This window comes from Canis lupus, chromosome X (assembly GCF_048164855.1).
Source record: "Canis lupus baileyi chromosome X, mCanLup2.hap1, whole genome shotgun sequence".
NCBI classification, from domain to species: domain Eukaryota; kingdom Metazoa; phylum Chordata; class Mammalia; order Carnivora; family Canidae; genus Canis; species Canis lupus.
In genome coordinates this window covers 81,594,108-81,610,609 of record NC_132876.1, presented here as the reverse complement: position 1 = coordinate 81,610,609, position 16,502 = coordinate 81,594,108, and the positions used below count along the sequence as shown (strand labels likewise).

The 16,502-nt window shown below is 39.3% G+C and overlaps 1 protein-coding gene and 1 pseudogene across 1 annotated transcript in view; both read right to left on the bottom strand.

The window, feature by feature from the left end:
* SHROOM4 (shroom family member 4) overlaps positions 1-16,502 on the bottom strand; it is a 272,702-nt gene that overhangs the window by 98,983 nt on the left and 157,217 nt on the right. The gene's annotated exons all lie outside the window — the stretch shown is intronic.
* LOC140628237 (large ribosomal subunit protein uL30 pseudogene) lies at positions 5,173-5,989 on the bottom strand (annotated as a pseudogene).

The window sequence follows — 16,502 nt, the reverse complement described above, 5'->3', positions numbered from 1 at the left end:
TTTTCTTTTTTAATATTCCCCTTGGCTATTTGGGGTCTTTTCTGATTCCACACAAATCTTAACATGATTTTTTCCAACTCTCTCAAGAAAGTCAATGGAATTTTCATAGGGATTGCATAGAATGTGTAAATTCCCCTGGGTAACACTGACATTTTCACAATATTAATTCTTCCAATCCATGAACATGGAATATTTTTGCATCTCTTTGTGTCTTCCTCAATTTCTTTCAGAAGTGGTCTGTAGTTTTTTGGGTATAGATCCTTTACCTCTTTGGTTAGTTTTATTCCTAGGTATCTTATGCTTTTCGGTACAATTGCAAATGGGATTGACTCCTTAATTTCTCTTTCTTCAGTCTCATTGCTAGTATATAGAAATGCCACTGATTTCTGGGCATTAAATTTGTATCCTGCCACACTGCCAAATTGCTGCTGTATGAGTTCTAGCAATCTTGGGGTGGAGTCTTTTGGGTTTTCTACGTACAGAATCATGTCATCTGTGAAGAGGGAGAGTTTGACTTCTTCTTTGCCAATTTGAATGCCTTTTATTTCTTTTTGTTGTCTGATTGCTGAGGCTAGGACTTCCAATAGTATGCTGAATAGCAGTGGTGAGAGTGGACATCCCCGTCTTGTTCCTGATCTTAGGGGAAAGGCTCCATTGAGAATATTTGCTGTGGGCTTTTCGTAGATGGCTTTTAAGATGGAGGAATGTTCCCTCTATCCCTACACTCTGAAGAGTTTTGATCAGGATCAGATGCGGTATGTTGTGAAATACTTTCTCTGTATCTATTGAGACGATCATATAAAATGAGTTTCGAAGTATTCCATCCCTTTCTATCTTTCAGAGCAGCTTTAGTAGAATAGGTATTGTTTCTTCTTTAAATGTCTGATAGAATTCCCCTTGGAAGGCATCTGGCCCTGGACTTTTGTGTTTTGGGAGGTTTTTGATGACTGCTTCAATTTCCTCCCTGGTTATTGGCCTGTTCAGGCTTTCTATTTCTACCTGTTCCAGTTTTGGTAGTTTGAGGTTTTATAGAAATGCATCCATTTCTTCTAGATTGCCTAATTTATTGGCATATAGCTGCTCATAATGTTTTTTTAATTTTTTTAAAATTTATTTATTCATGAGAGACACAGAGAGGCAGAGATGCAGGCAGAGGGAGATGCAGGGTCCATGCAGGGAACCTGACGTGCGACTAGATCCCGGATCTCTAGGATCATGCCCTGGGCGGAAGTTGGTGCTAAACCGCTGAGCCACCTGGGCTGCTCTATATTTTTAAAATCATTTGTATTTCCTTGGTATTAGTTGTGGTCTCTCCTCTTTAATTCATTATTTTATTAATTTGAGTCTTTTTTGCTTTTAATAAGGCTGGCTAATATTAATTGTTTCAAAGAAGCAACTCCTGGTTTTGTTGATCTGTTCCACAGTTCTTCCGGTCTCTATCTCATTGAGTTCTGTTTAAATCTTTATTAACTCTCTTCTTATGCTTGGTGTAGGTTTTATTTGCTGTTCTTTCTCCAGTTCCTTTAGGTGAGAGGTTAGTTTGTGTTTTTAATTTTCTATTTTTTGATGGAGGCTTGTATTGCAATGTATTTCCCTATTAGGACTGCTTTTGCTGTATCCCAAATTTTGAATGTTTGGACCTTCATTTTCATTAGTTTCCATGAATCCTTTTAGTTCTTTTCTAATTTCCTGGTTGACCCTTTCATTTTTAGCAGGATGGTCTTTAATGTCCACGTGTTTGAGTTTCTTCCAAACTTCTTCTTGTGATGGAGTTCACGTTTCAAAACATTATGGTCTGAAAATATGCACGGGACAATCCCAATCTTTTGGTATTGGTTGAGACCTGATCTGTGACCCAGTATGTGGTCTATTCTGGAGACAGTTCAATGTGCACTTGAGAGGAATGTGTATTAAGCTGCGTTTGGATGTAAAGTTCTGTGAAATATCTGTAAATATCTGTGAAATCCATCGGGTCCAGTGTATCATTTAAAGCTCTTGTTTCTTTGGAGATGTTGTGCTTAGAAGATCTGTCATTTGCAGAAAGCGCCATGTTGAAGTCTCCTCCTATTAGTGTATTATCATCTAAGTATGTCTTTGCTTTGGTTACTTTAATATACTTTGCAGCTCCCACATTAGGGGCATAAATATTCAAGATTGTTAGGTCCTCTTGTTGGATAGATCCTTTAAGTATGATATAGTGTCCCTCTTAATCTCTTACTACAGTCTTTAGGATAAACTTTAATTTATCTGATATGAGGATTGCTACCCCTGCTTTCTTTTGAGGATCATTTGAAGGGTAAATGATTTTCCACCCTTTCATTTTCAGGCTGTAGGTGTCCTTAAGTTTCAAATGAAATCTCTTGTAGACAGCAAATAGATAGGTCTTGCTTTTTTTATCCAGTCCAATACCCTGCATCTTTTGATGGGATCATTTAGCCCATTCACGTTCAGAGTTACTACTGAAAGATATGAGTTTCGTGTCATCATAATACCTATTCAGTCCCTGTTTTTGTGGATTATTTCTTTGGGCTTCCTCTTTCTTTTACAGAGTTCCCCTTAATATTTCTTGTAGAGTTGGTTTGGTGGTCACATATTCCTTCAGTTTCTGCCTATCTTGGAAGCTCTTTATCTCTCCTTCTATTCTGAGTGAGAGCCTTGCTGGATAAAGTATCCTTGGCTGCATGTTCTTCTCATTTGGGACCCTGAATATATCCCACCAGCCCTTTCTGGCCTGCCAGGTCTCTGTGGAGAGGTCTGCTGGTAATCTAATATTTCTCTCCATATAAGTTAGGGATCTCTTGTCTGTTGCAGTTTTAAGGATTTTCTCTTTGGCTTTGGAATTTGCAAGTTTCACTATTAAATGTCAAGGTTTTGAACGGCTTTATTGATTTTAGGTGGGGACCTGTCATCTGAATGCCTGTTTCCCTCCCCAAATTAGGGAGGTTCTCAGCTATGATTTGTTCAAATATGCTTTCTGGTCCTCTGTCCCTCTCGGTGCCCTCTGGAACCCCATTTAGTACATTTTTCCTTCTGAGGTTCTCATTTATTTCCCTCAGCCTTTCCTCATGGTCTTTTGTTTTTCTCTTTTTTTCTTCAGCTTCCTTCCTTGCCATCAACTTGTCTTCTATGTCTCTCACTCTTTCTTCTGCCTTATTAACCCTCATCATTAGGACCTCCAGTTTGGATTGCATCTCATTTAATTGATTTTTAATTTTGGCCTGATTAGATCTAAATTCTGCAGTCATGTCTCTTGAATCCTTTAGCTTTTTTCCAGAGCCAGCAGTAGCTTTATAATTGTGCTTCTGAATTGGCTTTCTGACATCCAATTGTAATCCAAATTTTGTAACTCTGTGGGAGAGAGTACTGTTTCTGAATCTTTCTTTTTTGGTGAGTTCTTCCTTCTAGTCATTTTGCTCAGTGCAGAGTGGCTGTATGAGGGGGTTTGTCAAGAATATCAACCACGACCTAAGTAAATTTCACCCTAGATGATTCTGCCAAGTTCAGAGACCAGAAATTAAAAACAAAGATCAGAAAGAAATAAAACAAAAGGACCGCTAAAGTGAAAAACAAATTTTAAAACAAAGTAGTAAAAAATAAAAGGCCAGGCATCCTAAAGAAGAGAGAAAAGAAAAAAGAAAAGAAAAAAAGGGAGAAGAAGAGAAAAAAGGGGGGCACTAGGAGATGGTGGTGGTGATGAAGTTGTAGTGGAGGGAGAATGTAGTCTACTTGAGGGAATCTAGAGGGTGATCCTCTTGTTTCTGAGTCTATTATGTTCTGTATGTTAGTAGATGCTGAGTCCCAAATTATATAAACCAGAAATACTTGTAGAGGGCCCCAACATTGACCACCAAAACATAAATGAGATATAAGAAGGGGGCAGAATGGGAATGAGGAATCTCACAGAATGAACCAGCACGGTATACCACTTGGTTCTGGGTGCATACCTGTCGTGTTTTAGAAGGTATTAACTTCCGCCATTGTAGAACAAAATGAGGCTGAGAAAACAAACAAAAAAAAAAACCCATTATGTTGCATATTTCCCAAAATTAAGTTGAGTATGTTGAAGGGAATCTAGAAGTGGAAAATATATCTAGGACCTATAATTGTAGGAATATGAAAGTCTACAAGGAAGAATCTTAAAAATGAAGAGTTGGTAAAATACTGTAGGCAGGAAAAGAGAAAAAAAAATGGAAATTTACAGTCTGATATAAAAACGATTTGTACCGGAAAATGAAAGAAAAAAAAAGGAGGGGCACCCTCTATTTCTATATACTGTAAATCCCTGGACTTCCCCTGGAGTTTTTCCAGCACTGCTTAGTTGGTTAAGAACTCGCTCTTCTCCTGTTCTTCCAGCTGGCCTTCTGGGGGAGGGGCCTGCTGTGCTGATTCTCAGGTGTGTGTACCTGGGGGAGCAGTCTCGCCCCCTGCCGGGTGTCGGGCTCAGTGGCAGCTGTTTACTGCATGAGGCCTCCTTTCCCTGGTGGCCCAGCCTCTCCCAGGCACAGGATGAAACAAGGAGGAAAAACCACAATGGCGGTGGCAGCCAGGTCTCCAGCTCTGGAGTCAGATCCCCCAGTAACTACCGCAGTCTCCCAGTCCACAGTGGCCTGGATGCTCCCAGATCGGGGTGCACTGATCTGCACAGCTTGAGGGTAGCAGACAGCAGGAGAATCTTTGCTGTCCTGTGCCCTCCCTGCCTCTGCCTGTCCCCGGGGGACCGCAGGATCCTGGGCTGTGTCCCCCGGTGCCCTGGGATCCGGGGCCTGCGCTGCTGGAATCACGCTCCTCAGTCTGCATCTCCCGAAGTCAGCAGGGCGCAGACCCCTCTGTCTGGAGCGGCCCGCCTGACCCACTGGCTTCTCCCTGATGCCCTGCCTGGCGAGCGCTCCAGCCTTTATGGAGATCTGCTGTGGTGTGTGGTGTGCTTTCCCCTGGGTGCACTTCCTCTATTAGTGACTCTGGGAGACTGGAGGCTTCACCACCCCTCCTGGGATTCTGCCCGAGTTCCCTGTTGATGGCCTTTCTGTCTGGGAAGAATCAATACGGTGCGGATTTTTAAAAAATTCCCGCTTCTCTGGCACTAGGCTTTCCTGTCCTGGGAGGCTTTCAACGACCCGGCCTTAGCTTGGCTCCTCGTGGCCTTAGCCTGACCCCTCCCTGACTGGATTCTTTTTTTTTTTTTCCCATTTGAAAGTAGTCATTTATTAACTGACCAGATTACAAAAATAATCATGGTAGATACATTAGTTCATCCTTCTAATAAGCCTATTGATCTGGTCTTCCCTGTTGCCAGCATCTCCACCTTCTACAAAATGGGTGGTCTTTTTCTTCATTCCGCCGTGTGGAGAAGATAATTTGAAGGGCCATAAAAAGTTGTTCGCTTCTTTGAAACGTTTTCCAATGGTATAGATCTCGTGAATCAGATCCTCCATGCAGATGATGCCATATTTACCAAGAGACCGAGCAATCAATGTGTTATCTGTCAGGGCAATTCGCTTCTTGTTGATCTTGCCATAACCACGCTTGTAGATCAGTTCATTCACTGACTTCAGGTTTGGGTACCTCCATCCTATATATGCTTCCACAATCCTTAGCATGTTAACTGAAGCCTTGTTGAGCTTAACAAAGGTGCCATTGAAGATCTGGCGAAGGCAAAGAAGCTGCAACACCTTTCGAACATTTGGGCTCACACCATTGATACCTCTGATCCTGATGACAAATGCCACCTTGGATTCTGCAGGCACGTAGAAGTTGCCGGCTTTTCTCACCATCCTCGCCATGCGAATCTCAGTTCTGTACATGTCTGTATTCCTTGTGGTAATGCTTAGCCTTTTGATAGATAAGCTTCCTCCTTGCCTTTCGAAGCATCTTTTGGGCAAACTTTTTTCTCATGTGCTTGATCTTCAACTCCGCAAAGTTCCTTTGCTTTTTCTTAAGGGTTTCCAGCACAGCAGGAACCTTCTTCTTCTTCTCTTCTGCACCCTCCATGGATTCTTTTTTATTTTTTTTCCACCTTCCTACCTTGTTAGAAGCAAAAACTCTTATCTTTGTAGCGTTCCAGCTGTTTTCTCTTTAAATCTCAGGTCGAATTCATAGGTTTTCCAGATGATTTGAAAGTAATCTAGGTAAGTTTGTGGGGCCATGTGAGTTGGGGACCCTACTCCTACACCATCTTGCCCTCCTTCATGTTGGGCTGGCGGGATCAAGGGGGATCATGAGGCACCAACAAAATGGCAGCGGACCCTCCACCTTGTTGCCCCCACCTCAGAACTTTCCCATCACCAGCAGACCACCAGAGGACATGTCATTAGGGTGAGACTGGACCTATGCAGGAAACCTGAACTGTACTTTACCCAGACCTCATATAAGGGCATGGTCAGTTATTGCCCTATGCTGATATCACCAGTAATATGCCTAATACCTATCACCCCGTTCAGACACACAACCCTTTACCCCTCCCCTCTTAAAAAGCCTGCTAGCACTCCCCTGCTCCAGACTTCCCTGGCCCGTGACTTCCCTGCTGTCTCCCTTCCCTGCAGGCTACGGAACCTTGTCCGAGAGCCCATCCCATTAAAAGCCTGTTTTGGCCAACTTTTGCCTGGCCTCTCTATTTCATTTTACTACCGATCAGATTAAACCTGACACCTCACACTCTGTTTTTGTTTTTTGATAAAGCGAATGATATGACCCAGGCTAAGCACAATCAAGATCTCATAACTCATGAGGTTTACCTGGAGCACAATTACTGCTGATTGAAATGAATACAGAGATGTGCTTTAGGAAGATTAATTTGGCAGAACTGCAGAGAATGGGCTGGAGGGCATCAAGACCATAGGTAATGAGTTGCTGGCAGTAGCAGGAAGAAGCAAAGGAGACAGATGAGATGGATAATAGGAACACCGCAGAAGGAGCTCAGAAAAGTCTTGAAGACCGTTTTGTATATAAGACGGAATTGAAGAGGAGTCTACAGGTGTGAGCTTGACCTACAGGGATGGGAAATATGCCATAGACAGAAATAGAGATATCTGGGAAGGAGGTTGGGTAAGGGGTAATGCACACTTTGGAATGAAAGTTTGCAGCTTAGGGAGAAGATAAAGCTAAACAAAGTGATCTGGCAATCTCTTGCATACAGGGGAGGTGAAACCCTTGGAAGTGGGTCAATTCATAAAGGAAGGGTTGGCAGAGGAGAAAGATAAGGTAAAGGGCAGAATCATGAATGTACCTTGGGGTATAAGAAGACGACATTTCCCTCAAGTGCAGGAAAGCTTCCTAGAGGAGGTAGCAAAATATGAGACATTCTAGAAACAGGGGTAAGAATGCCTGACTGGTAAGCAGAAGCTGCTGGTTTTTTCCTACCTCTATCACTTCCAAGCTGTGAGGGCTTAGGAAACTCCTTTGTCCTGGGCCTGAAGATTTTTCCACCTATAAAATGGGGTCTCCAAGTACAGTGATTACAGAGGCCCCTTAAATTCTGACATTACATTTTCCTTTGCAATTTGACTTTAGTGTATGGCCAGTCTTTGGTTTGGCAGACAGTGGTGGAAAACTTTCTAGATCAAGGGAAAACAGGAAAGGCAAAGAGGCAAATTTAAGAAATGGAAGGAAACCAATTTGAAACTAGTTGGTTTTTACACCTTGAGATAACTAACCTAACAATTATTCTGATTGAAATTATTAAGGTACTAAATAATTGATAATGATATCTAATTTATGTTGTCAAAAGTGTTAGCTATTAAAAGGAAATTTGGGTAATGAAGTTTTCACCAGTATTGTACTCCCTGATAAAATCAGTACTGAAGAATAAGTATTGTCTTTCTTCTATTTATTCAGGAAAATGAAATGAACTGCTACCAAATGCCTACTTTTTAAATTTCAGGTACTTTCATATATTGGACAAAAAGGCAAATTCCATGAGGGTAAGATTTTAAATCTGTTGTATTAACTGCTGTATCACCAATACCTATCCCTGGAAGAGGGCCTAACATATTTGGAACTCAAATATTCTTTGTCTGACTTGGAAAAATATATAAAATCTTACTTAATCCTTATAATAAACTTGCAAAAGAGGCATTAATATTCTCATTATAAAGTTGGGAAAAGAATGGATAAAAAAAAGTTCCGTAAACTCAAAGTCACATAGCTAGTAGGGTGGTACCAGATCAAATACAATACACTAAAAAAAAAAATACAATACACTATAAGCTCTATATGGGCAGGGAATGTACCAATCTTATTCTCCATGGTATTCCCAGCAGACAGCTAGCTCACTATACAGATTACAGTAGCACTCAACAATTATATTTTAATGAGAGGAAGCAAGCAAGCACATACTCATGTGAACACAAATACCACTCATTTTGTCTATACTAACCACATCATCACTTAAAATAAAAGTATAGCACAGGGAGATGTAGTCAATAATATTGTAATAACATTATATGGTGGCAGGTAGTAACTATATTTATATGATAATGTATAGAAGTGTTGATTCACTATGTTGTATACCTAAAACTACCATTGTATGTCAACTATACTTCAATAAAGAAAAGAATACTACAATCTCAAAAATTCATCAGTTTTCCTTGCAGGTTTGTTGGTTTAAACATTCTGTGATTTTTTATTCTTTCTCACTTATAAACTATGATGGTTCTCTTTCAGTCTTTTTAGCCTTTATATAGAGTCTCAATCTTTCTGGAAGATGTTTATACGAGGAGCCAACAAACTTTCTGTAAAGGGCCAGGGAGTAAATATTTTAAGCTTTGAGGGCCATATTGTCTGTGTTATAACAATTCAGCCTTTTTATAATGTTATAAAAGCTGCCACAGAAAACACATAGATAACTGAGCATGTCTGCATTCCAATAAAATTTTATTTACAAAAAAACAGGTGGCAGGCCAGATTTAACCATAGTTTACCTACCCTTGCTTCATAGTATTACTTTGATTCTTCCATCTCTTGCCCTTCCAGAACTTCTCTAAAACTGTGTCAACTGTGAAAATCCTCCTATCCCTAAAATATATACATATATATTTTAAATTTTTAACATGATTTTAAGTTTATAATAACTTCACGTGTACAACAGATTGATATTTGTACACACGGAGAAATGATCATCACAATAATTCCAGTTACCATTTGTCACCATACATAATTACAAAACTTTTTCTTCTTGTGATAAGAACATTTAAGATTTATTCTTTTAGCAACTTTCAAATACACAATATTTTTGACTGTAGTCACCATGCAATGAATTATATCCCCATGACTTACTGATTTAATAACTAGAATACTGTACCACTTGACCTTCTTCACCTATTTTACCCAACCCCCAAACCCCCTACCCCCTGGCACCACCATTTTGTCCTCTGTGTCTATGAGTTTTTGTTCATTCGTTTTGTTTTTTAGATTCCACATATAAGTGAAATCATATGGTATTTGTCATTCTCTAACTTAATTAACTTAGAAAAATACTCTCGAGGTCTCTCCATGTTGTTGCAGATGCCAAGATTTCATTGTCTTTTATGGCTGAGTAGTATTCCATATATATATTATATATATTATATATAATATAAAATGGAATTTATATATATATAATATATACATAAACACATAACTTCTTTTCAATTCATTCATCAATGGGCACTTAAGTTGTTTCTGTATGTTGGCTATTGTAAACAATGCTGCAACAAGGATAGGGGTGCATGTATATTCTCAAATTAGTGTTTTTGTTTTCCTTAGGTAAGTACCTAGAAGTGAAATTCCTGAAACATATGGTACTTATGTTTTAAATTTTTTGAGAAACCTCTATGATATTTTTCATAATGGCTGCACCAATTTACATTTTCATTAAAAGTGAACTGGAGTTCCCTTTCTCCACATCCTCACCAACACTTGTTATTTCTTGTCTTTTTTTAAAATAATAAATTTATTTTTTATTGGTGTTCAATTTGCCAACATACAGAATAACACCCAGTGCTCATCCCGTCAAGTGCCCCCCTCAGTGCCCGTCACCCATTCACCCCCACCCCCCGCCCTCCTCCCCTTCCACCACCCCTAGTTCGTTTCCCAGAGTTAGTGATAATAGTCATTCTAACAAGTGTAAGGTAATATCTCTTGATGGCTTTCATTGTATTTTCCTGATGATTAGTGATATTGAGCAACTTTCAATATATCTGTTGGCCATCCAGAAGTCTTCTTTGGAAAAATGTCTATTCAGATCCTCAGCCCAGTTTTTAGAATCTTTTTTTTTGCTGTTGAGTTGTATGAGTTCTTTATATGTTTTAGATATGAATCTCTTATCAGATATATAATTTACAAATCTTTTCTCCCATGCTGTAAGTTACCTTTTCATTTTGTTACCAGTTTCCTTTGCTGTGCAAAATATTCTTAATTTGGTGTTTTCTCACTTATTTATATTTGCCTTTGCTGCCTTTGCTTTTGCAGTTAGATCCAAAAGATCAAGGCAAAGACTGATGTCAAGGAGCCTACCATCTATTTTTTTCTACAACTTTTATGGTTTCAGGACTTAACATTTGTGTTTAATCCCTTTTGAATTAACTTTTGTATATGGTGAAGGATAGTAGTCTAGTTTCATTCTTTTGCATGTGGCTGTCCAGTTTTCCCAGAATCATTTATTAAAGACACTGTCCTTTCCCTATCATATATTCTTACTTCCTTTGTCATAAGTTAATTTACCATATGTATGTGGATTTATTTCTGGGCTCTCTATTTTGTTCTATTGACCCATGTGTCCGTTTTTATGCCAGTACCATACTGTCTTGATTATTGTAGCTTTGTAATATAGTTTGAAATCAGGGAGTGTGATGTCTTCAGCTATGTTTTTCTTTTCTTTCTCACTGTTGATTTGGCTATTTGAGGAGTTTTGTGTTTCCATGGAATTTTAGGATTGTTGTTTTCTATTTAAGGGAGAAAAGTCTTTGGAATTTTGATAGCGATTATACTGAATTTGTAGAGTTCTTTGGGTAAATGGACATTTTAACAATATTAATTATTCAACCCCTGAACATTGAATTTCTTTCCATTCATTTGTGTTTTTGATTTCTTTCATCAATGTATTATAATTTTCAGTGTATAGCACTTCATGTCCTAGATAAAATTTAGTCCTAGGTATTTTCTTCTTTCTGATGCAATTATAAATGAGATGATTTTCTTAATTTCTCCTTCTGATAGTTGAGGGTCAGTGGATAGAAATGCAATCAATTTTTTGTTATGTTGATTTTGTACCATGTAACTTTACTGAATTAATTTATTAGTTCTAGCAGTTTTTTGGTGGTGTCTTTAGGATGTTCTATATATAAAATAATTCTTTTTCTTAATTTTTTAAAATTTATTTATGATAGTCATACAGAGAGAGAGAGGCAGAGACATAGGCAGAGGGAGAAGCAGCTCCATGCACTGGGAGCCTGACATGGGATTCGAACCTGGGTCTCCAGGATCGTGCCCTGGGCCAAAGGCAGGCGCCAAACTGCTGCACCACCCAGGGATCCCTAATGTTCTATATATAAAATAATGTCCACAAATAGTGACAGTTTTACTTTTTCCATTCCAGTTTCTTTTTTTTCTTTTTTTCCTTCATTTATTATTATTTTTTATAAATTTATTTTTCATTGGTGTTCAATTTGTCAACATATAGAATAAAACCCAGTGCTCATCTCCTCAAGTGCCCACCTCAGTGCCCGTCACCCAATAACCCCCAACCCCCGCCCACCTCCCATTCCACCAACCCTAGTTCGTTTCCCAGAGTTAGGAGTCTTTATGTTCTGTCTCCCTTTCTGATATTTCCCACACATTTCTTCTCCTTTCCCCTTTATTCCATTTCACTATTTTTTTATATTCCCCAAACGAATGAGACCATATAATGTTTGTCCTTCTCCGACTGACTTATTTCACTCAGCATAATACCCTCCAGTTCCATCCACGTCGAAGCAAATGGTGGGTATTTGTCATTTCTAATGGCTGAGTAATATTCCATTGTATACATAAAATGCATCTTCTTTATCCATTCATCTTTCGATGGACACTGAGGATCCTTCCACAGTTTGGATAGGGTGGACATTGCTGCTATAAACATAAGGGTGCAGGTGTCCCGGCGTTTCATTGCATCTGTATCTTTGGGGTAAACCCCGAGCAGTACAATTACTGGGTCGTAGGGCAGATCTATTTTTAACTCTTTGAGGAACCTCCACAAAGTTTTCCAGAGTGGCTGCACCAGTTCACATTCCCAGCAACAGTACAAGAGGGTTCCACTTTCACCACAACATCTCCAACATTTGTTGTTTCCCGCTTTGTTAATTTTCCCCATTCTCACTGGTGTGAGGTGATATCTCACTGTGGTTTTGATTTGTATTTCCCTGATGGCAAGGGATGCAGAGCATCTTGTCATGTGCTTATTGGCCATGTCTATGTCTTCTTCTGTGAGATTTCTGCTCATGTCTTTTGCCCATTGCATGATTGGATTGTTTCTTTGGTGTTGAGTTTAAGAAGTTCTTTATAGATCTTGGAATCTAGCCCTTTCTCTGATACGTCATTTGCAAATATCTTCTCCCATTCGGTAGGTTGTCCTTTAGTTTTTTGACTGTATCCTTTCCTGTCTAAAAGCTTCTTATCTTGATGAAGTCCCAATAGTTCAATTTGCTTTTGTTTCTTTTGCCTTCGTGGATGTATCTTGCAAGAAGCTACTGTGGCTGAGTTCAAAAACGGTGTTGCCCGTGTTCTACTCTAAGATTTTGATGGAATCTTGTCTCACATTTAGATCTTTCATCCATTTTGAGTTTATCTTTGTGTATGGTGCAAGAGAGTGGTCCAGTTTCATTCTTCTGCATGAGGATGTCCATTTTTCCCAGCACCATTTACTGAAGAGACTGTCTTTCTTCCAGTGGATAGTCGTTCCTCCTTTGTCGAATATTAGTTGGCCATAAAGTTGAGGGTCCACTTCTGGATTCTTTATTCTGTTTCATTGATCTATGTGTCTGTTTTTGTGCCAATACCACACTGTCTTGATGACCAGAGCTTTGTAATACAACCTGATATATGGCATTGTGATGCCCCCTGAGTCTAGTACTCTTTTTTAATATTCCTCTGGCTATACGGGGTCTTTTCTGATTCCACACAAATCTTAAGATGATGTGTTCCAACTCTCTGAAGAAAGTCCATGGTATTTTTTATTTTAAAAAATTTGTTTTTTATTGGTGTTCAATTTGCCAACATAAAGAATAACACCCCGTGCTCATCCCGTCAAGTGCCCCCCTCAGTGCCCGTCACCCATTCACCCTCACCCCTGCCCTCCTCCCCTTCCACCACCCCTAGTTCATTTCCCAGAGTTAGGAGTCATCATGTTCTGACTCCCTTTCTAATATTTCCTACCCATTTCTTCTCCCTTCCATTCTCTTCCCTTTCACTATTATTTATATTCCCCAAGGGAATGCGACCATATAATGTTTGTCCTTCTCCGATTGACTTATTTCACTCAGCATATACTCTCCAGTTTCATCCACGTTGAAGCAAATGGTGGGTATTTGTCATTTCTAATGGCTGAGTAATATTCCATTGTATATATAAACCACATCTTCTTTATCCACTAATCTTTCGATGGACACTGAGGCTCCATCCGCAGTTTGGCTATTGTGGACGTTGCTGCTAGAAACATCGGGGTGCAGGTGTCTCAGCGTTTCATTGCATCTGCATCTATGGGGTAAATCCCCAGCAGTACAATTACTGGGTCGTAGGGCAGGTCTATTTTTAACACTTTGAGGAACCTCCACACAGTTTTCCAGAGTGGCTGCACCAGTTCACATTCCCACCAACAGTGTAAGAGGGTTCCCTTTTCTCCGCATCCTCTCCAAAATTTGTGGCTTCCTGCCTTGTTAATTTACCCATTCTCATGGTGTGAGGTGGTATCTCACTGTGGTTTTGATTTGTATTTCCCTGATGGCAAGTGATGCAGAGCATTTTCTCATGTGCGTGTTGGCCATGTCTATGTCTTCCTCTGTGAGATTTCTCTTCATGTGTTTTGCCCATGTCATGATTGGATTGTTCAGAGAGTTAGAACAAATTATTTTAAGATTTGGTGGAATCAGAAAAGACCCTGAATAACCAGTGGAATTTTAAAAAAGAAAACCATAGCTGGGGGCAACACAATGCCAGAATTCAGGTTGTACTACAAAGCTGTGGTCATCAAGACAGTGTGGTACTGGCACAAAAACAGACACATAGATCAATGGAAAAGAATAGTGAATCCAGAAGCGGACAGTCACTTCAATAAATTGTGCAGGGAAAATTGGACATCCACATGCAGAAGAATGAAACTAGACCACTCTCTTGCACCATATACAAAGATAAACTCAAAATGGATGAAAGATCTAAATGTGAGACAAGAGTCCATCAAAATCCTAGAGGAGAACACAGGCAACACCCTTTTTGAACTCGGCCACAGTAACTTCTTGCAAGATACATCCACGAAGGCAAAAGAAACAAAAGCAAAAATGAACTATTGGGACTTCATCAAGACAAGAAGCTTTTGCACAGCAAAGGATACAGTCAACAAAACTAAAAGACAACCTACAGAATGGGAGAAGATATTTGCAAATGACGTATCAGATAAAGGGCTAGTTTCCAAGATCTATAAAGAACTTATTAAACTCAACACCAAAGAAACAAAAAGTCCATGGTATGTATAGGGATCGTATTAAACGTGTAAATTTCCCTGGGTAACATTGACACTTTCACAATATTAATTCTGCCAATCCATGAGCATGGAATATTTTTCCATCTCTTTGTGTCTTCCTCAATTTTTTTCAGAAGTGCTTTTAGTTTTAGGGTATAGATACTTAAACTCTTTAGTTAGGTTTATTCCTAGGTATCTTATGCTTTTGGGTACAATTGTAAATGGGATTGACTCCTTAATTTCTCTTTCTTCAGGCTCATTGTTAGTGTATAGAAGTGCCACTGACTTCTGGGCGTTGATTTTATATCCTGCCACACTGCCGAATTGCTGTATGAGTTCTAGCAATCTTGGGGTGGAGTCTTTTGCGTTTTCTATGTAGAGTATCATGTCATCGGCGAAGAGGGAGAGTTTGACTTCTTCTTTGCCAATTCGAATGCCTTTTATTTCTTTTTGTTGTCTGATTGCCGTGGCTAGGGCTTCCAGTACCATGTTGAATAGCAGTGGTGAAAGTGGACATCCCTGTCTTGTTCCTGATCTTAGGGGAAAGACTCCCATCGCTTCCCCATTGAGAATGATATTTGCTGCGGGCTTTTCGTAGGTGGCTTTTAAGATACTGAGGAAAACTCCCTCTATCCCTACACCTTGAAGAGTTTTGATCAGGAATGGTAGCTGTATTTTGTCAAATGCTTTCTCTGCATCTATTGAAAGGATCATACTGTTCTTGTTTTTTCTCTTGCTGATATGATTAATCATATTGATTGTTTTACGAGTGTTGAACCAGCCTTGTGTCCTGGGGATAAATCCTACTTGGTCATGGTGAATAATCTTCTTAACGTATTGTTGTATCCTATTGGCTAGTATCTTGTTGAGAATTTTTGCATCCATGTTCATCAGGGATATTGGTCTATAATTCTCCTTTTTGGTGGGGTCTTTGTCTGGTTTTGGAATTAAGGTGATGCTGGCCTCATAGAATGAATTTGGAAGTACTCCATCTCTTTCTATCTTTCCAAACAGCTTTAGTAGAATAGGTATGGTTTCTTCTTTAAACGTTTGATAGAATTCCCCTGGGAAGCCATCTGGCCCTGGACCTTTGTGTCTTGGGAGGTTTTTGATGACTGCTTCAATTTCCTCCCTGATTATTGGCCTGATCAGGTTTTCTATTTCTTCCTCTTCCAGTTTTGTTAGTTTGTGGTTTTCCAGAAATGCGTCCATTTCTTCTAGATTGCCTAATTTATTGGAGTATAGCTGTTCATACTATGTTTTTAAAATCGTTTGTATTTCCTTGGTGTTGGTAGTGAACTCTCCTTTATCATTCATGATTTTATTAATTTGAATCTTCTCTCTCTTCTTTTTAATAAGGCTGGCTAATGGTTTACCTATCTTATTAATTCATTCGAAGAACCAACTCCTGGTTTTGTTGATCTGTTCCACAGTTCTTCTGGTCTCGATTTCATTGAGTTCTGCTCGAATCCTTATTAATTCTTTTCTCCTGCTGGGTGTAGGATCTATTTGCTGTTTTTCCTCTAGCTCTTTATGTGTAAGGTTAGCTTTTGTATTTGAGTTCTTTCCAGTTTTTGGATGGATGCTTGTACTGCGATGTATTTCCCCCTCAGGACTGCTTTTGCTGTGTCCCAAAGATTTTGAACGGTTGTATCTTCATTCTCATTAGTTTCCATGAATCCTTTTAATTCTTCCTTAATTTCCTGGTTGACCCTTTCATCTTTTAGATGGATGGTCCTTAACCACCACGTGTTTGAAATCCTTCCAAACTTCTTTTTGTTATTTAGTTCTAATTTCAAGGCATTATGGTCTGAGAATA